The sequence below is a fragment of the Pleurodeles waltl genome, chromosome 3_1 (genome assembly GCF_031143425.1).
Source record: "Pleurodeles waltl isolate 20211129_DDA chromosome 3_1, aPleWal1.hap1.20221129, whole genome shotgun sequence".
Taxonomy (NCBI): Eukaryota; Metazoa; Chordata; class Amphibia; order Caudata; family Salamandridae; genus Pleurodeles; species Pleurodeles waltl.
In genome coordinates, this window is record NC_090440.1 from 1,181,425,557 (window position 1) to 1,181,448,020 (window position 22,464).

Consider the following 22,464-nt stretch of genomic DNA (forward strand, 5'->3'; position numbering starts at 1 on the left):
ATTTCATTTAAACATTCTCACATGTAGACTGAAACATGCACTTTCAACACCAACATCAGACTGTCAGTTAACGTCCTGGTTATCAGCAGTTTACTACAGTGTTCTAATGCGCAACTACAGTGCTAACAGTCTTAATTAATGCCAAAAGTGTGGGACATCACACCACTATCTTGATGAAAACATTTTCTGCTGAGGGTACTGCAGTAAATGAGGAGATTAGGGAGCTTCATAACAAAGAAGTCTCCCAAGATGCTCGCTGGAGAAAAAAAGAGCCCAAACGTAGCGCAAATATCACCCAATCTAGCCCAACTAAAGTTCAATGACAGAAGTGTTCAAAAAACTTTAGGCTCGATTTAGATCTTGGCAGTAGTACCGCCAAGCAGCAGCGGCGGCGAGCCTGAAAAGAATGTGATTTTGGCAGTCTCCTGCCTACCACATTTAGATGTATTGCAGGTAAGCCGAAGACCACCAGAACGGATTGTACTCTGTTGGACCAGCTGCATCCTGCAACTGACACAGTGGATTCCAGTGACAACAATTAGCACTCTATCACCATCTTGACAGCAAGATCCCACCAAGCCTATTTAGATCACACAGTTGTACTGGTGGTGTGTCAGCGGCAGGTCTATGATGGGGGAGTCAGTTGGGGGACCTGGTCAGTATAAAAGTATGGCTGTGGCCATTGGTAGGATGCTAGTATCCCACACCTTTTGTAAATTGGACAGTTGTAAACACCTGCAAAACACAATATAAAACACATTACATTTAAGTCTATGATCCTTTACCATCACACTGCAGAAGACAATTTGGATACAGGAAGTGCCATACAGGAGACAGTTTTTTTTTCTGTGTTACTCTCCCTCTTTATTATTTTAAACCACATTTAGTTTATTCTCCCTCATCTTTTTGGGCACTAGTTTGTTTTTCCCCATTATTTCATTATGGCAGTAAGGAGAAATCCTCGTTTTTCAGAGGTAGAGTTGTCTTTCACAGTGAATGGAATCATTACAGTAGAGCTACAATTGTTTGGATAACAAGTCCACAATGCTACAATTTCTCAGAAAAGGCAAATGTGGGCCAGAATAGTTAACAGAGTGAATGCTGCAGCTAACAACCTGGGTACATTGGAAAAAATTAGGAAGTGGTGGAATGACCTAAGGGAGAAAGTTCATTCACTGGCCTCCAATCATCACCTGGATGCCCCAGAGCACTGGCGGGGGTTCTCCCAGCACCACATTACAACTGTTTCCCTGGGAGGAGAAGGTCTTGAAAATCATCCACTGTGAAGGCTTGACTGGAATCCCTGGCGGAGTGCAGACTGGTAATTCAGACCTACGTATCTTCTTAATCAATAATGGAGTCCTGCCCTTAAGTTACATGTTTGCAATGCTGCAAAAACCTTATCAAAACAGATATAGCTAATTTTGACTAACCAAAATATGCTGTGCCATACAAATTACTAGCAGCATGGTTGTAGCTCTCCTTCTAAAATAATGCAATATGTATAGTCAGATTGTGTGCAGTTCCATGTGGAACATTCCTTGCATGGACTCTGCCCATTTTTGTCTATCAATGTATGTTGTGCTTTTAAACATAGATCCAAAGCTACATACCTTTTATGATATGGTGTTTGTAAGTTGTACTTTCTCTTAGTTACATCTTATCAATGTATGTTTACAAGTTGCAAACATGTGTTTATCTCCAATATAGTCACTGAAAGTGATATGTGTAACTTACTTTTTAAGTATTGTCTATGGTGTCAACAGATGACTTCAACTACCATAATGCTACCTTTTTGGATCTGAAAAAGAGTAGTGCATGTTGTTCCACCATCCTTTACTTCCATATGTACACACATTTTGAAAACTAGTGCATTTGACATTCACCATGTCATGCTATGGATTAAAACATCACTTCTTGTGTATCTCAACCATGTTGACACCTGTTCATGGCTGCATTGACTTGATAAAAATGCTTTAATTAATCATTGTTTTTTGAGTCCACCATATCTAAAAATGTGTTGTGGAATAGTAGCCACACACAAGTTAAAAATCACAATCCATGTGATGTCCAATTACAGTTTCATGTGTATTATGTACTACTTTGTATCCAGTAATTTGCAGCATACTAGGCCTTGGCATTGTCCAGTACTCCAATCTACTCACCACTATGTTGGGTTCAATGTCTGTCATATATAACCTAGAAATCTGAAATAATATGTTGGCATTTCAGGACATCTCTCCAACTGCACTGGAGTTATCTGTGTAAATCAGGGTGCATAGATAAAATAATGAAAATAACACAAAGGCCTTATCAGCCTATCACTCTCTTTCTAGTTTTTAGGTTGGCCCTCTTGTAGACAAAGACACATGAAATGCACAAACTATAATTTAATTACATATCCTCTGTAACCTTCATAGGTACAAACACCTGGCCCAGTATGCCAGCCAAGACCCTCCACTCCAGCCTTGGAGCAAACCTTCAGTGAGGACTCCAAAGCTGAAAGTGAGGATGACCACGGGCCAGCTGGTCCATTTGGTCTGTCTCTCCAGACCACCCAAGTAAGTCAAACTTATCCCACACCTGTGCTTCCCACCACAGCTGCAACATTTCAATGTGAGGACACCTCAACTTCCTGTGCACCGAGGAATTCCACACCAATCCTGTGCCCCCAGTCATGGCTCCTGTTGAGACACCAACAGCAGAGCCTCCAGTTCCACCAGGACCCAGTGAGTTGTGGCACACTCCCACAAGAGCACAGGCTAGTGGGCGTAGGGCTTGTGGAAAGGAATTTGTGGGCCAGCCAAGGAATATCATTTGGGTTTTTGCTGGCCAGACTACCACTGATCAAGTCTTGGGATCAGTCCAACAGTCGCAAGACATAATGGAATGTTATAAGCAAGCTCTGAAAAATCAAGGAGGTGCAGATGGAGTACATCTTGAAACTACAGACCCACCATGAAAAAATTAGCTCCCTGACTGGAGTGCAATTTGACATTTACCACTATGTATGCAGGACATTTCCTCTACCATCAGCCCCTGTCTGTGATCCCTTTACATCTGGGCAGACAACACCACTGCTAGCTGCAGACAGGGAGGACCTACCACATGAGGAGCCTGCTCCTACCACTCCAGTCCCTGCAACTCTGCCCCCTTCCTCCACAGAGGAGATGGTCATTCGGACCAGCAGGAGAGGATTGCAAGACCAACAACACCTCCAAGAGACACAGACCCTGTTTCCCATTCACTCTGTGGACTTTTTCATGGATACATTCACCTTTTCTGAGGACAGTTGTATTTTGGATATTGGACTTCAAACTGTTTTTCTCTACTACCATGTTTCCATCCACCACAATAGTCTCTTTTTTCCTTGTTTCATCTTTTTATAAAACACCTCACTCTTGTTTTTGTGTTATGGTAATAAATGTAATGGCCACAGAGTGCAAGACTCTTGTTGGAGTATTTGTGACATTTCCTTTGTCATGTCCATCTTCCATCACCATGTTGTCAAATCTTTAGTACAGTCAGTTGGGAAAAAATGCAATTCCAAAGAGGTAAAGTGTTACATAATTTATTCAAAGAAAACAAGCTCAACTCAGAATGTATTTGGAACCTACAAATGTTGGCAACAGGTCCTCGTATAAATGGAATCTGGTTACAAAACCCAGTCCTGACCCCAATAGTCTGCCATTCAGGTGTATATGCTCCAAAACCTTGAAACCATGGAGGAAGGGGAATATGCAATGGGAACAAACTAAATAGGCAAACTATTACTGATGCATGAACTCAGTTGGAGCCATACATTTTGCCCTCATAATAGGGATCCTAGATCAACAACACCAATAGTCTATAACATGGCAGTGACAACAATGACCAGTAGAGGACACTATGGCAGTATCTGGTGCAATAACATATCCACTGTACAGTGATGTGCTAACTAAAAGTTCTATTAACAGCTACCTCCACTGTACACAAATTGAAGATTTTGCCAAAGTGAAGGAAGAACAGTATGCTAGGGCTTTACATACACATGTGGTTTGAGCAACTCAAGTGGCACATGTTGCCTTGATGGCAGCATCAGATAGAAAACAGGTCAGATACAATCTTTTGAACTTCCATACTTTTAGAGTACAAGTTGTCTCTGGAAAAGATGTGCCCATTCCAAGTTGGTGTCTGTCCCAGGATCAACACATCTTCACTTTGTACTTTCAAACAGCAACATATCACAGCAAATGTCACAATGTTGAAATGTCCAAATGAAGATGACAAGGTGAAGGACCTTGAAACAGAATAACAAGGGAAAATTAATTTTACCAAATATTAAATTGAACTCAATTGACAAGTCATGAGGGCACACATACGCAATGTTATGGAGAATGCAGCAGGATACTGTGATTTGGCACACCTTATCGGGTGAGTAGAGGAAGGCTCCACCAGTCTTGTACAGGCATCTAAACTTAGCCTTCAGGAGCCCAAAAACCCACTCAACTTGCCTCTGTGTTCTTCCATGGGCCACATTGAAGCAGACTTCCCCTGGCGGTGTTGGATTCCTCAGCCATCCAGAACATGACGCATGTGTCTCTCCTACTGTATTCACAATATATCACATCAATAGTTGCTATACATATTTTTAGAAAAAAAATATTTTATTCAACAGATACATACTTCATTATACAGTTTCCGAGCTGACTTAGCAAAAATTCCCTAAGCTAACTAGAAATAAAAATAAAACATATCAATATACATAAGACAAAACAATAATCAATAAAAACTCAAATTAAGGACCAACAAAGTACAGAGCCACAATAGCGACAGACCAACATACAAAAACAAATATCACAAAACGATGACCACACGTATATATGAAAGAATTGATAATTTATCAGAAATAATGGAAAATGCATGTTCTATAGCAAAAGTACAGTTGTCAGTCTTTTGTCCAACTCCTAATAGGTGCACATTCAGTGCCAGTAGATGAAAATTAATTTCAAGCAATGCAGCCCTTTCGTGTGCCACTTAGTGATCCTCTCCTCATCTAGTTAGGGACCCCTTCTGTTTTCTTCTATGGATTCCTCAGCTGTGCCAATAACCACTGTTGGTTAGGATTTGCTGAGTCTCCTGCATGGAAGCAACACATCAACAGATTACTCACATATCAAGCCATTGTCCCTTCCTAAACTAGGATTCAGGTAAAAGATCAACAGGTCATATTGTATTTACCAATAAGCCAGGCCCACTCTGGTCCAAGTTGTGACATCTGCATGGGTATACTGCTGTTCCGTAGTATGAATGAATCATGTGCTGACCCAGGGAAAAGGGCACACACCCTTGAGATGTAAAAGTCTGGTAAGCAGCCAACTTACACATTGAAGAATTAGACGTTCTTCTGAATGTGGTAGACCTGTTCTAATGTGTGGTTACACCAAGGCAATGTGCATGCTAACTACTGCTCCAGCTGTATGTGGTAGTCTACCCAAAGCATTAAATTCTCCCTTCGCGGTGGCCAAATGCTGTGGACCTGGGAATTGGATGTAGCTGTTGATGTTTGTCATTAAGGAAGCAAGGACATCTTGTAGCACACCATTGAAAGTTGCCTGAGACATGCACCCAGCTACTGCCAAAGTGTATTAAAAGGTGCCCATGGCTTAAAAATGCAGTACTCCCATGAGTTTCACTACTGGTTTGCAAAGGGCTGAAACACCTAAGGCTATCACCTCCTACCCATTCCTGGGTTCAGATGTCTGTTTGTATAAAAATAAAAGATCAGCTAAAATCGTTACACCATACTTTTATTGCCAAAACACATCTGACTTCTTGGTAACAGTAGAAATTTAATTGGATAATACATGTGCACACGTTGATATCAAATATTTGAACTGCAAACATTTCGGAAAAAACATTTTAGATTTTTTTTTGTCATTGTGTGGAAATAATACATTTGAACTGTATTATTTGCACACATATATATATATATTTTAAATAATACCATCAATAGAGGTAGTACTTCCCTCGCAGCACTTTTGTTGTCAAACACAGTCACGGTCCACATTTTATTGTGTCATATCTGTCCAAGAAAAGTGTTGTTCATATCTGACATTTAGAAATGCACTAGACTCCCTTTAGAGTGCTGGTGATACACCAACAATTGAAAAATATGCAGCTTCACCGCCTAGTGCTGGTGATACACCAACAATTGAAAAATATGCAGCTTCACAGCCTAAAATTGCAGATGCCTGACCTTGCCGTCAGGACATTGGCTACCTGACAGCCGCCAGCGGAGGTTGACTGCACTGTAAGTCTGATCCTCCATTCCAGGCCCTACAGTAGGCTAAGGTGTGTGATGGCTTCTCACAAAAGCCAATGGCCGAGTCTGCCTCCCTCATGACAAGTTTTGAAAAAACAGTTGCTTGTCTACTAACACTGCAGCCATGAAGACCTCCTCATTTTTGCTGCTGTTACAGGCTTCTGGGAGCCAGGATGGTGGGCGAAGGAGGTGTCAAGGCCTCTGCTTTTTTCTTGAGGAGCTACAGCTACTTGCCAGGTAGGTTCTGTCCTGGTACAGCCAACTCTATGGGACCCTAGAGGAATAGGTAAATATCTGATTGAGGAATGCCCGACTGAGTAACCTCTTCCTTTCTGATTCACAGGTTATATGGTTTCTTTTTTAAAACATGGGTAATGTTGTGATTGGAGTTGAAAGAATGATGTAGCTGGGACAGATTTTTGTGACCAATGTCTGAAATGTGTGTGCATCGCAATGTTAAGCACCTGAAAGTAGAAGCTGTAATGTGTGTCCATGTAACACACAAACTCTATCTCATCACATAAACTGTAGACCACTGACTACCAGTGGCCAGTAGACAATGTTCCGATAGTATGACTGACAACATGCAGCCAATGTTCAAATAAAGTAATGTTGATGGAAAAATGTGGAGGGTCTGGAGTTGTCTGATGCTTTACTGTCATGTGGGATTCCAGCACATATTGTGTATCAGGTTGCTCTGTATGGTTTAATGATGATTTCTGGAAATGTTAATTGAACAGAAATTATTTGATGCTGTGTTGGTGTAGGATGCCACTAGATTCCTCCTCACAAGGCAAGTACTGATGTGGGCAGACACATGGCTACATACAAAGGGAGAACCAGCATTTTCTCAATGACACGAGGGACAGTTTCACAAAACATGCACCATGTCATGATTGGGTCACGTGTGTGTCACAAAGTGTGTAGTGAATGTAGGCTTCATTACTTGTAACTGTGGCAAACTGCACAATTATGAAGCAGCTGATATGGCAGACCTGACATTGCTAATTTGGTGTTATGACAATGTGAGAATATGCATCTGCACAAAAAGTATTAGTATTCTGTGTACAGAGGCCACATTTTTTATCTGATACATGTTTGAAAACAGTTTGTCCAACGAACATCTAGTAAGTTAAAGTGGAAAGTAGCAGGAGGACCTGAGTCCTTAGTCCTTCACAAATGTGCAAGTAAGCCAGTCTGTGATTGCCAATGTGAATTTCTACACCAGACTTTATTATTAGCAACATACAAGATTGTGTCCACATTCGTGAGAGTGCTGTGAATCCCACACAGAACATTTTGTTGTCCTTAGTCCTGCCCAGAGGAGAAATTAATGATGAAGAGCAATGTAATACTGAAAGGGGCATTTGAATACGGAAGATAACATCACATAGATATCGTGTTGTCCCATTTTGAGCAGACAATTTCCATACAAATATCTGACCCTTTGGGGATCTGTCATGCAGTGGTTCAGAGATGTATCCAGGTCTATGTGTTTACTCATGCTGTTGAAACCCTTTGTTATGGAGTGAACTAAAAGTGTATACGTGACACAAGTGACTCTACTTCTTCCTCAGAGGCCTCCAATGAAGACCAAACCCTAATGGGGTCGGAACGTGGAGAGACTGTGACACCTGTGTCTTTGCTAGCTCGCCTGGTCCTTAGTAAGTAAACGTACAAGGGGACGCGTATAGGTTGATGAACCTTTTGAATTGCATGGAGTATCCTAGTCATGCAGTGATTACTAATCCGATAATCAACATTAATAAATCATTATCAACACTCAATAACCAAGAATGGAAACCCTAATAATAAAAAATGACCATCACTCACTGGAAAGGTTAATAGTTTTATTCCCTATTGATTACAATTCTAGGCAAGATCTTTATTTGCCTTTTTATTAATCAAAACTTTATTAATCATCACAAAAACATTATTCACCAAAAGAATCACAAGCAATCAAAGCAAATCATAAGTCAGCAATTATCAACATTAATAGAGTAATTCAGCAATGCAATTTCGTCAGCGTCTCCCCTGTCAGCCTACCTAACCAAGATTGGCATCAGCATGTGGGTCTTCATGCAAAAACAATGTGGATAAAACATTAATTTGGAAAAATTCTATCTAAGAGAGAAAAATATATTCAGAGCAGAGCAGTAGGCATCTAGAAGAAAAGGCACAACATTTTGTCAGTCACATTTTCATAGCTACCAGCAAAGTATTAGGCTCACAGAGTATAAGCCCAATTATCAGCACTTCGGACAGTGTCTCCTGACGTCATCGACTTTCTCCTTTCCACTCTTCCTTCGCTCCTCTTGTTCTGACTTTTTATTAAGTTTTCTCAGTCCGTCACACTAATTGCTAATTGGTCAAACTCATCAGAAGTTAATGCTCTAGCCTATAGTTTTTGTTTACTGAATCTAAATTTCTGCTTAGGCTTCAAGTTCCATTAATTTGATTGGTCCTCCTGGTGATGAGAACATAATCCGCCTCTTCAGGAAATGAAATTGTTGCATACAAGTCTTTTGTCAGTGCTCCTATTGTTCAAGTCCTGGGAAAGTACATTTAGCCTACACACACATAATTGTATCAAATTGTCTTCATCATCTCTTGTCCGCCGGTACATTAGCAAAATGTTCTAGCAGAGCCATCTGAACTCTGCACAGTTCAAGGTTCTTTACTCCAGTTACCAGTCGTCGCAAGCCTCGTCGAGTCTTCACATTATAAGCAGGCAAGGCCCAGTGAAACCAGGCCTTTGGTTCGGCTAAGTTAAGAATGCGAATTAACACAAAACATAGGTTATACATCCAGTTATGATATATTAATGCATTTTACATGAATTCTTCTCATTATTTATCATCTTGTTAATACACATGGTGACCACTCCCCATGGGCACATTTTGCTTACACACGTTATTTTCTAACATCAGTTTCTCTATTGAATTTATTAATTAATTAACATGCATTAGTCATTAGAAATTTCTCAAATTAACATATGTGCTCCATCAGTCCCTCCTCTGATGACTAAATATATCATCACACCTTTCCTTGTTAACATTTCACAGATTAGTTTCAGATGTATTTTGGTTTCTTCTTGCATTTTCCCTATAAATTCTTCTCCTAGGTTGTTCTTCCCTCCTCTGATCATTCTTACCCCTGTTTAATTTCTCGTTTTGCCATAATTTACATGTTCCCCATAATCCTAATATAGAAACAATCACAATTAATATTCCCTGGACAATTTTCCATAATACCTCATCCCAAATTTGACTAAACCAATTTCACACAGAGACAAACCCATTTGCAATTTTCTCCCAATATCCTGGTTCCTTCAATTCTTTCAAATCTTTGCTTGAATTAGTAAATTAGTAAGTAAATCTCTTATCTCTTTTTCATTTTCAGGACTAAGGGCCAGATGTATGAAACATTTTTGCACTTGCAAACAGTGCGAATCGCAAAATTCTGCTGTTTGCGAGTGCAAAAACGTGGTCTGCAATGCATGAAAGGCATTCGCAGACCAAAAATAAGAAATCGCAAAAAATGGTTTTGCGAGTCGCATTTTGCGATTCGGTATTTCCAGAAGGAAATTGCAAGTCGCAAATTGCGAGTCGCAAAATCCAAGTCGCAATACAATGCATCAAAAAATCGCAAATAGCGCTTTTTCGCTTTTTCGCAGAATGGCATTTTGGACATGCAAAATACCACTAAGTGAAACCAGGTGGTAACCAGGTGCAACCTATATAAAGAGGCCCAGAATGCCTCAGACTCTTTTCCACAATGGCTGCACTCTACATCATGGCAAGGAGGATGAGGATCTTGGCAGGTTTGAGGAGAGGGAGGAGGAGACAGGAGCGCATTTTCAGAGTGCGCATTACACTTTTTAACCTGACAGAGGAGGAAATATATGAGAGGAATAGGTTGAACTCAGTCACGATACTTGATCTGATAGATGAGCTACCACCCATACTGCAGCGCAGAACACTAAGGACTCACAGCATACCCACCCATGTGCAGGTATTATGCTCCCTCCACCTACTCGCCTCAGGGAGCTATCAAGGGGTCATAGCAGCAGCTGGAGGGGTCTCACAGAGTACCCTCTCCAGGTTTTTCAATGCATTTATCAACGCCATGCTGAGCAAACTACACCAGTACATCAGATTCCCCCACACCCCACAGGAAATACAGCAGACAAAAATAGAATTTTACCAGATAGCACAGTTCCCTCATGTCCTAGGTGCCATAGATGGAACACATGGGGCAATCTGTCCACCATCTGCCACAGAGTATGTGTACCGCAACCGGAAATACCAACATTCAATGAATATACAGGTGATATGCAATGCTTCATACATCATAACTGATCTCGTGGCCAGGTATCCAGGGAGCACACATGATTCGTACATCTTTCGCCACAGCGGCATACACACAAGACTGCTAGATGGGGAGTTTGGTGAAGGATATCTACTAGGTATTGTCCCTCTATACAATGGCGCATTGATGGCATGCTGATGTCAGATGGCCCACTTATTATTATACCCTCTGTCCCTTCCAGGAGACAGTGCCTACGCAGTGCGCACCTACATGATGACGCCCTACCTCAATCCTGCAACACCTGCTGAACGGAGATATAATGCAGCAAACAGGCCAACCCGCAATGTGGTGGAGCGCACCTTTGGACTGCTGAAGAGTCGCTTCCGGTGCATCCACAAAAGTGGAGGAGCACTACAGTACAGTCCAGAGATGACATGTAGAATAGTAGCTACTTGTGCTATCTTGCACAATATAGCTACCACCAGAGGCATACCTGTAGAAATATATGATACTGAATCTGATGAGGATGATGATCCCATACCACCCCTACATCCAGCAGACAGGACCAGTGCAGCAGAGGGAAGGCAAAGGCGTGCTGACATCACACACAACCATTTCAGACGTAAGTATAAATGACACAAATCCTCTGACAACTGTACCTTTAGTGAAATAAATGTATTACCTTGAGTTAGGTAATGTGTGTTTGAGGAATTGCAAAAAAGGTTAAGTGATAAACTAGAAACAAAGAAGGACCTGAGTAATGCAGTATTACGTCATAGTGAAAACATAAGTCCACTGGCAGCTACAGTCATGTTTTGCAGCCACGCACACCACTCGGGTGCTCAGTTACCTCACTGGCACCTCTATTGTCCGCCTCAGTGGCAGTGCTGTGCCTGGCACTGTGCCGTCTGGTGTCCAATGCTGGTACAGCTACACTGCTGAGGCTGGAACTGTCCTCAGTGTCCCCCAGTGCAAGCTCACTCAGTGCGGCTGACCTCTGTCCCATTATGTTGTCGATCACATTGGTGATCTGCACCAGTCCTTTCGCAACATCCCTACTGGTGTGTGCTGCCTCTACTTGTGCAGCCACTGCACGATGGGCAATCAGTGATGTTGCATTTGCCACCCTGTTTGAAGAACGACAGAAGCCGCCAAACATGCTCATAAATCTGCGCTACTGTCTGCGGTGGCTCACCCTCTCATGGCGCAGCTCCAGGCATAGTTCACGGACAGCAATTGTGAGGTCTCTGTTGTCCTGTGATGCCTGCACCTGTCCCTCATGCAGCAGTGCTATGTTAGAATTGAGGGACTCAAGCTGGCGATGCAGGCCCACCATGTTGCTGTTATGTTGGCGCAAATTCTTTTGTAATCCCAGGATCCTCTTGTTTTGTAGGCGCTGCTGCTGCAACATAGCAGCTTCCAGCCCACCAAATAAGGAGGGACCCTCACCTGCCTCATGCTGCTGTGCCCCGGAATTTGTCACCATCCTGCGGGTTGCTTTGGTCTGCTGACACCTGACCTCCTGCATCTGGCTGCGCCTGCCTGTTGGTGATGGGGAAATTGGCCCTTCCTGCTGCTCATCTGAGCCTTGGCTGAGCTCTGGCAGTAACAGTGCCCTGGGCCTGCGTCAGACAGGCACAATGGTGATAGACCCACTGGTGTTGGCATCAGAGGCCGGATGGGTGTCAGTCTCTCCTACGCGTGCTGATGCTGTGGCTGCTGGGCCTGGCCCACCTGCAACGACAATATGCAGCATGTCAGTTATGTTTGTTACAATTACGGTCACACAATGGTGATAAAGGTACAGGTACTTCTCTACACTGTGTTGTGTGTGTTGTGTTCCTCTGGGTGTCGCTCTACTTAAATACATTGTATGTGCTACTTTTAGCTCTGGGTTGTGGACTGCCACTCCCATAATGCATTGTTGTGCTGCTTCTAAGATGTGGACTGGACTACTTCTCACAATGTTTAACATTACTTGCTCATGCCTAAGGGGATTTTGTGCATACACATATGGGGTTACAAATCAATATGGCACTTACCTTGGCTGGTACCTGGTGTGCCTGAGGTGTCTATCTCTGTGACCCCTGTCACAGCTTTAGGGAGGAGTGTGGACTCGACTAGGTCCTCTAATGGGGTGGATGGTGCATCTGTGGGTGGACCGCCTCCTGTGCCCCTTGCCTCCTGCAGTCTCCTTGCCACCCTCTCCTTCGCACAGGACCATAGGTCATACCACCTCTTCTTAATTTCTTCTATGGAGCGCTGTGCCCCTCCAATTGGGCAGATTTTGGATTGGATAACTGCCCATAGTCTCCTTTTCTCACTCTCAGGCACCTGGAGTGAGCTTTTGCCAAAAAGGTGGTCATTGCTCCTGACCACCTCCTCTGTCAGCACCTCAAGCTCTTGCTCGCTGAATTTTAGCTTGCGCTTTCTTTCTCCCTTCTCCTGTGCGTGGGCTGAGGTGTCCATCCTTGCTCAGGTGTGCTGCCTCCTTCAGAGTGCTGCTCTGTGTGGCTGGGCTGCTCTCTCTCAGGTTGCTGGTTGGGTGTGGCACCTGAAACTGCCTGGGATGACTCACTTCCTGCTTGTGATGTCATCAGGCTCCTCCAGCTGTGCTTTCTCTAAAATTCTCGCAATTTGCGATTTTTTACCAAATCGCAAAAAAATCGCGATTTGCGAAAATGCTAATTTTGTTACATGGCCAATTGCGACTCGGAAATAGTGATTTCTTAAAAATCGCTATTTGCGATTCGCAAGGCCATTTTTTCATACATATGGCCCTAAATGAGCAGAAGTGCCTGGCATTAATCATTTTAAAGACTCCGCCGTCTTTCGCAAAAATTATGTATAAAGCAAGCCTATTTTGAAGCAACATAGCTCTATCCACAGCCAATTCAGTAGTTAGCAGAAGTATTGTCCCTGTAAAGTTTGTCAGCATATTATCCACAATAGTAGACATTTTTTGTATCTTGTTTAGATTCAAAATAACTCCTACAGAAGGAATTCTTGCCCCAAAAATATCTCCTACAATTGCAGAGGCAATTCCCTCCTCTGTCGCACATGATGTAACTCCGTCACTTTTGGTATTTTAATTAAGTCATCTATCTGATAAATCTTAGGGAAAACTATCCCTAAATAGCATGTTCCATACCATCCTCTAGTAAGATGGTAATAGGCATTGAGTCCACATATATAATAAATCCCAGGAATCACAGGGTCCGCACCATTCAGCATAAAAGTAAATTTACTCTGAAACAAAAACACATGCCTACATTCATTCGTCCCTACAAACAAAGTGTCCGTGCATGATTTTGGCCTATATAGACAAAGCTTCCCTACATGTAATGCATCTAAAGCTAATCTCACTTGTGTTTTAATAGCAGTGTAGGCATAGTCATTCTTATAAGTTCTTTTCTCCAGCCCTTTTTCTAATTTTTCCTTTAATGCCTTTCTTCTATCATCAGTATGCTCTATAAAGCTCTTTTCCATGGAAGTTAATAAGCAGGTCAAATTTTTACGGTGAGCATAAGCCGTTCCAAAAGTTTGTGTTGGCTCAAAGAATCCTCTAACTAATACTACTAATCATGCTTCTTAGCTATTTTACTCAAGTATTCAATAATAGGAACAAAGGAAAACACTAGGTCGTGATTTGAATAGAAATACTGAATATACTCTTGGTTGTAGAATCTGGTTAGTAGCAAACTACAAGTTATGCCATATGTTAAGGGCAGACTATGGTACGTAACCCCTTCCTCCATAGAGGAAGGAAATGTGCGTACACACGAGCCAATTCTTTGCATTCATCGTTTCCACATATTCACTCAACAACCGATAGAAGACATCAGAAGAAAGCTCTCCTCGTGCATTAGTATACAGTATTCATGCAAATATTTTTCATCTAACTTGAACCTCTCTAAAGCTGTTAGTGTAGTAGTTTCATGAACAGGAGTAATAGCAACTTCTTTCATCAACTTCTTTCATCTCATGACTAGACATTCACACAATCATTATTATAACAATTGTTACACACATGATTACCACTCCAACACTCAAATATCTACAATACCTAATATTTCTAACACTATTATTTAACTCAACCATGATCTGTAAGGAATCAGAAAACAGAAATAACTCTTAGATAAGGTGCAACAGAAACAAAATAAAAAATTTAAAAATCAAAAATATGATTCTTTCTTGCAATTCAATTTCACACACAGGAATCCTTTTCCATCCTTGTCAGATCGGTTAGTAGCTTGTCATATTCAGATTTCGAATGTCATATCAAGTTATCACTGTCTTTTCTGGGATTATTTTAACAGCCTCTATGTATTCTTCTTCAGATTAGCTCAGCAACCCAGTCTATTGATTCTTTCAGGTTGCATCAAAGTACTGATTCGGAACTTCTCTGTCAAAGCAAAAGGACATGAACTCATTTTGCCATTCACTTGTCGCTGCATATGCCCACTCAGGACCTGCGTATCTTCAACTTGCTTCTCTCTTTCTTTTCAATTCGTTCTCCAGCTAATTCTCCTTCACTTAGTTCATCTTTTCATGTAGTGTCAACTTCTTCCTCTGTTGTCTCATTTATGACCAATTCCTTCTTCTTGCCTAATTGAGATTCAGGCCAGTTGTCCCCTTTCCTTGTTCCTTTGGTCAGTAATCTTTTTAAGATTGGACTCTTCTACTTTCCCTTATCTATGGTGTTTTCTCTTGATGGACCTGCAACAGGTTCAAGAGGAGTCGGATCAACTTGGCTTTGATTCGTCTCAACTCTTTCCCCCCTCTTGGTCTGGCACTTGGTCTGCTTGTGCTTTGGCACCGTCTACTTCTGGGAGAACTCCTCCTATGCTTGGTTCTCCAGTAGCTTCCGTCAGGTACGACTCTTGCTTCTACTCTTGTCCTCCTGCACTTTCTTCTCTCACTGGTGTGAGTGACCCATCTTCTACCAGCTCTGGGTCAACTTCAGGCTCAACTTGCTCCGGTTCTGGTTCAGGAAGTGCCGCTTGTTGCTGGTGCTGGTGCTGTCAACAACACTTCTTCATGATCTTGTGCACTCACCACTCTCTTGGTATGACTTGCATGGATCCAGTTAGGTAGTCCGGCACACTTCACAGCTGTCGTAGTGGTCAGCACTACCTTGTATGGGCCTTTCCAACGTGGCTCTAGGCAAGTCTTTCAAATGTGCTTTTTGATCACAACCCAATCTCCAGCTCTTAAGTTGTGACATGGGTCATGGATGGGTTGCAGGGTGCCAGCCTGTACCTGCTGAGAGAAAGATCGAACCACATCAGCCAGACCTTTGCAGTAGTCCAACACCATATCATCTGTAATATTGACAGGAGCATTTGCTGGTATTTCTGGTAATCTCATTGCTCTGCCCATGAGAATCTCATGTGGTGACAGTCCTGTCTTTCTGTCAGGTATATTTTGCATTGACATCAACACCAAAGGTAATGCATCTGGCTATTTCAGTTTTGTTGCAGCACACATTTTGGCAATTCTTGATTTCAATGTACCATTCATTTGTTCTACAAGTCCTCGTGCTTCTGGACGATAACTGCAATGCAGTTTCTGCTCAATGTTTAGTGCTATACCTAAGAGTTTGATCACTTCGTTATTGAAGTGTGTTCCCCTATCTGATTCCAAAGAGATCAGAAATCTGAACTGTGGTATCTATTCCCTAAGCAACAGCTTTGCAACTGTAAGACTATCATTCCCACGCGTGGGGTATGCTTCAATCCAATGACTAAACACACAATCACCAACATGTACTTCAGTCCATCACATGCAGGCATTTCAATGAAATACGATTGCATTCTGCTGAATGGTCCTCCTGCTCTTCCAATGTGGCTCAAATTCACCACTGTCCCTTTTCCCACATTTAGTTGCTGACAGATCACACATCTGTGACATACTGCTTCTGCTGCTTGTCTGAATTTTGTATTAAACCAGTCAACTTTGAACAGGCTAACCATGGCATCTCTTCCAATGTGTGCCTGGCCATGGTAGTACCGGGCCATCTGAGTTAATAAACTATTTGGCAGTACCATCTGGCCCTCCTCAGAAACCCAAATTTAATCTGGTCTTTAGACACATTTTAACTTTAGCCAAAGCTTTTTCTCTTCCTTGTCTGCATTTTCCTGCAACGTTTTTAACCCTTTTAAAGTGTCAATTATTATGAAAGCAAAACTTGCACAATTTGTTTCTTCCTCTGGCATTAGTTCCCACTTATCTTTGAACGATATACAGTTCAATGTGCAAAACCTTGCGACTTGATCTGCATACCCATTTCCCAAAGAAATGTAATATTGTGTCTTTTGGTGTGCACTGCATTTCACCACCGCAATCTCTTCAGGTAACTGAATTGCATACAACAACTCTTTTATCCGGTCGCCATTTCTCACTGATGTCCCAGTTGAGGTCATAAAACCTTGCTGCGACCACAATTGGCCAAAATGATGAACAATTATAAATCCATATTGACTATCAGTGTAGATTGTGAATCTTAGTCTTGAGGAGACATAGCAAGCCCTGGTAAGCGCTACTAGTTCTGCCACTTGTGCAGAATACACACCTGGAAGCCATTAAGCTTCTAATGTGCCTGTAATTGTGCACACAGCATCACCTGCTCTCAGTGTGACTGTTCCATTTCTGAGACACGAACCATCAACAAAGACAATTTAATCATTTTCTTCTAAATGAGTGTCTTTAATGTCAGTCCTCGGTTTTGTGCACAATTCAGTTACTTCAAGACAATCACGTTCAATATCTTCTTCTTTCTCAATTTTGACAGTATCACTCTGAAGTAATGTCACTGGATTCAGCACTGTACATCTCTTCAGTGTTACATTTTGAGCACCCAATATGCTTGTCTTATACCTTGTCAGTCTTGCGCCCGTCAAATATTGTGTTTTCGTCCTTGGCTGTAAAATCTCAACAGAATGTGGTACCATTACCGTTAAAGGGTAACCAATGACTACCCCCTCACATTGGGAAAGACTTTGACCAACTGCGGCTAATGCGCGCAGACAACCTGGTAAAGCTGCTGCAACTGGGTCCAAGGTAGCTGAAATATAAGCTGCTGGGCGATAAGCACCTCCATGGACCTGTGTCAAGACAAAGAACAAGCATCACGTTCATGACAAAACAATGTGAAAGGCTTTGTGTAATCAGGCATACGCAACGCTGGAGCTCTGCACAGACTCTCCCTCGATTCGGTGAATGCTTTCATCTGGTCCTCATCTAGGATAATAGGGTCTGTAACTCCCTTATGTGTTAAGGGTTTGGCTATTTCGGCAAAATTTGGAATCCACTGTCTACATTACCCTGCCATTCCCAGAAATATTCTAACATCTCTCTGAGAAGTCGGGGGACTTCTCTGTAGAATCATAGTGATTCTTGCTCAGGAAATTCTTCTCAATCCCTTCTTAATCTGATGTCCCAGATACTTTACTGACTTCTGACAATACTGTAACTTCACAGGTGAACCTTTATGTCCAAATTCTCCCAAATGATTCAACAGGGCAATCGAGTCATGCTTATACTCGTCCCTTGTTTTGGATGCAATCAACAAATCATCAATGTACTGTACAAGAGTTGATTGGCAGGGCAATTCCAATGACTCCAGATTCTTTTTCAAGATCTGATTAAACAGGGATGGTGACTCCGTATACCCTCTTGGAAGCCTGCAACAGCTGTAGACTCTATCTCGGAATTTGAAACTAAAAAGAAACTGGCTATTCTCATGAAGTGGCACAGAAAAGAAAGCTTGTGACAGATCAACCACTGTGAACCACTCTGCATCGCAAGGAATCTGAACCAGTATCACTGCTGGATTGAGCACAATCGGACAACATTTAACCACCATGTCGTTCATTTTTCGCAAGTCCTGCATAACTCATACTTTCCCACATGGCTTTTTCAAATCCATTATTGGTGAATTACATGGGCTACTCAACACTTCTTTCAAAACTCCTTGCTTTAGAAAGTCTCTGATTATTTGTGCCACCTTCATCAAAACATCCTGTGCCATGGTATACTGTGGAAGCTGCAGGAATTCAACATTCGGCTTCAAAGTGATTTTAATCGGTTCCACTCCCTTAATCAGACCCACTTCTTTTCCTGTCAAGTCCCAGACTTCCTCTTTCATCGTAAACATTGGGAAAAATGCAATCAATGGGTATTCTTCATAAGCATTGTTGACTATCGTTGCAGATGTCTGCTCTTCTTCATCATCACTGTTTGCCTGGACTTCTATCCCTGTGTCTGAACAGTTAATGGAACATTTGGTCTTGCACAACAAGTCTCTACCCAATAAAGATACCGGACTTGAATTACACACCACAAATCTATGCATACCCAATCTCCACTGGTTCTGTGATTGGGTTCGTCAACTGTCTATTTTCCACACCCACAACTTGAACTGTCCTGCCGGAAAGAGGTAAGCTTGGTATTCTATGCTTCTCACTGTAGAGCGCGTAGTTCCTGTATCAACCAAGATTGAGACCTTGTGACCCATCACCTTTCCCTTTACAAAAGGTCCTCTCTGATCTACTTCTAGGGAAGCAGCAAGTATACAGGCTCCTTCATCTGAACTGTCACTCATCCATTCTTCGTTTATTTCATCTTCACTGTGAACCGGAAACTGGTGTACTGTGTTACTACTATTGTCTTGTCTTTGACCTGTGACTTGCTGAGTAAGCATCACCTGTTGCTGTTCCTTCGGGGCTTGAGGTACTTGCATTTACTGTCTAGGTACTATAGAAACCTGCTGCTGCACCGGTGATAAAGGAACAATTTGTGAACGAGGCACCTGCATTTGATGAACTAGTAGGAAATTCTGTCCTCGATTCTGAGTATTAGGAACAAATCCCATCATTCTCGGGACTTTCACAGTTTGAAATGTACTGACGTCACCTTGCTGAACCACACCATCCTGCACCATCAATGGACACTCCCGCTTCCAGTGTCCCACGTTTCCGCACAAATGACACAGTAGCATCCTTTTCATACCTTGCACATCATTCTGAACAACCACAGTTCCCAAATCTGTACCGCACATCATATCCATTCCGCGCCCTCTGCCCCAGCACTTGCGGTTGGAACATGACAGCTCTGTTGCGGTGGCATCAGCGGTACAAAAGCTCCTTGTGCTCCTGTTTGAGCTGCTTTGATTTGCATCAACATCGCCTTCTCTTTCTATTTCTTTTGCTTCAGGTCAATCTCATCACTACAGTATTTAACATATCGCAACACCTCATCAATCGGCTTTGCCTGCCAGCAAATTAAATGATTCTTAATCATCTGTCCCACTTCTGTTCTCAAACCTTCGACAAATCTGAAGACAAAATGCAACATGTCTTTCGGCTCAATTGCTTCCTTACCACTTTGAAGGCTTTCAACAGTCTCTCATAGTAAATATGTATTGACTCTTTAGACTCTTGGACTGTTCTATCAATCCACTGCCAATCAATGTTTTTGGGAGAGATTCTAGTCCTCAGGAACTCAATCACCTTATAATAATTCTTCTTTACCTCAGGTGAAGGTGCACCTGTTACCCTGTCCCTCTCTGGTTCACTCGTCGGCCAGTCTACTGCCCTCTTACACTCAGCCCACAAGTCAGCTGGAACAACTATCTCCAATAATGTGTTCAAGTCTTCCCACAAACACTTGGAGAGCTTCACAAATCTCTCTGTCTGTTTATATAACTCCACTGGCTTTTCCCTCAGCTTCAGGTAATCATTTGTAAAAGATAATAAGTCACTCCTGTGCCACGGGACATGAACAAATTGCCCCCCAGGGATCTCCCTCATTGGAAGCATCTTAACTGATTCCCCTTTATCAGCACCTTCCGCCCCTTCTTGAGATCTTGTTTCCATTTTTCTTTATTCTTTGTCCATCTACCTTCCACTTCTCTAATGCCCCCCAAATCTGCGTACTCTGCAGCAGTTCTCTTAAGTGTGCTTTCATCCCTGCTGATCTCATGTGTTCGAAATCCTTTGCCTCAAAATCTAATCTGTAACTGTGTCTCAAATGCTTCGTCTTTTTAATGTCAATGTCATGTTCTTCTGCTAATTCTGATAGCTTCTGATGTATTTTACTCACTTCGTTTGTGATCCTTGGGCATAAGTATCTCAGCTCTTCCTCTGTGTAAGACTCTAATCTGTTCACCCCCATTGTTCCCTTGACTAATTCATTTATTCTATGTTCAACCCCACTTGATTTATCTGATCCTCACCCTTGGATATGTTCTGAGGAGTGTTTAGACTGTCTAACTAATCACTTAAGTGCTGAGCTTTTAACCCCTGCAATGAAATGTTACTTGCATTCAGCACTGGTAACTGTTGTATCACTATACCTGAAGTTTCCAGAGTCAAAAGTCTCAGACTTTGACTTGTATTCGGGCCATTTACTGCATCTGGAAGTGCTAAAAGAGGACTAAGATCTAATAAAGGTCTAGATCCATTGAAAGTTTGTCCTGCAGACGATATTAACTCTGTGGGATCACCCACTCCCCTCCTCACAAGACTCTGTGACATTTCATTCTGCTTTCCTGTCTCTGACTTCTTCTGTGCAAATAAGGGTACCGCTGGACCAACAGTAATCGGTAATGATATTGCATCCCGGGCTGCTCTAGCACCTGCACCTTGTGTGAGCGCTACCCCCATAGCCTGATTCATAATTGGTGTAAGAGCTGACTGTTTTCCAGTCAGTGGTGTAAACTTCGGTAAACCCTGTGCTTGGGCTGAAGGCAATAACATTGGGGTCGGATCTGTCTGAATCAGCATTGGTTTCGGAAGCACCTGTTCCCTTGGTACCATTAAACTGTGCTGGTCTCGGTAATGGCTTCATGTCATATAATGACATTTGCAATTGATCCAAAATTCTCAAATTAAATGTTCCATGTTCCGGAAACGCTAAAGACCCTTGATTTTTTGTTGACTAGCTCCATTGTTTTAACCAAAGACACGGGGCTACACTTCGCTCTGCTATCACAAAATAAGCTGGAGAATCCTCTGGTGGGATTGGCTCCCCAAATGATGCCTTAATGTAAGTATCGACCTTCATTGCTCTCCTAAATGCCTTGAAAAACATAATTTTGCCTGTTCTGTTTATGTTTGATTCAATAATGAAATGACTTTTACTCCCAAGATTCCTTTCACCTGCTTACTCACCCAATTGCCTCTTACGGACGGCTGCCAATCCGGTTGCGGCTCTTCTCAACCAACAACCTATCCCAGCGCGGCACACCCTGACGTCACACTTACACACAGCAGCTGGCAAACTCTTGCAGCTCGTCCTCCTTAACTCAATTCACACAACTAATGCAACATTAGTGCGAGCTTTACCCAAACCCAATATATGATACAAACATGCTGGCTTACTATAGCAAGGGACACAATCGCTTTAGAGACCTTACGGATTTTCACTAATGGCTCTTTTGGCTCATATAGCTATTCCTCTTTCTCAGTCCCCCACAACCGCAAGCAAAATTCGACCTGCAAATTTTACTCTGAAATGATCAATGGGTCTGTTCTGGTGCACATAGAACTCGCCAAATCTCAGTCAAATTTTTCTTTATTCAATTGTCATACATACCGATTTTGTTGACCACACCCGATCAACCTACTAAACCAGGCAGATTACAACATATAACCAAGTGTCTCCTACGCTTGTCAATATACTCCGGAGTCTTAGACCACACAGGGTCCATACATCACCAACAACCACGTAGATAATTTTGAGCACAAAGCGCCAAATACATATGAAGTTGGATGACTTCACTACACTCACACTGTGGAGTACGCACACTCCTACTAACCTCAGCTGGAGTACGCAGACTCCCTACT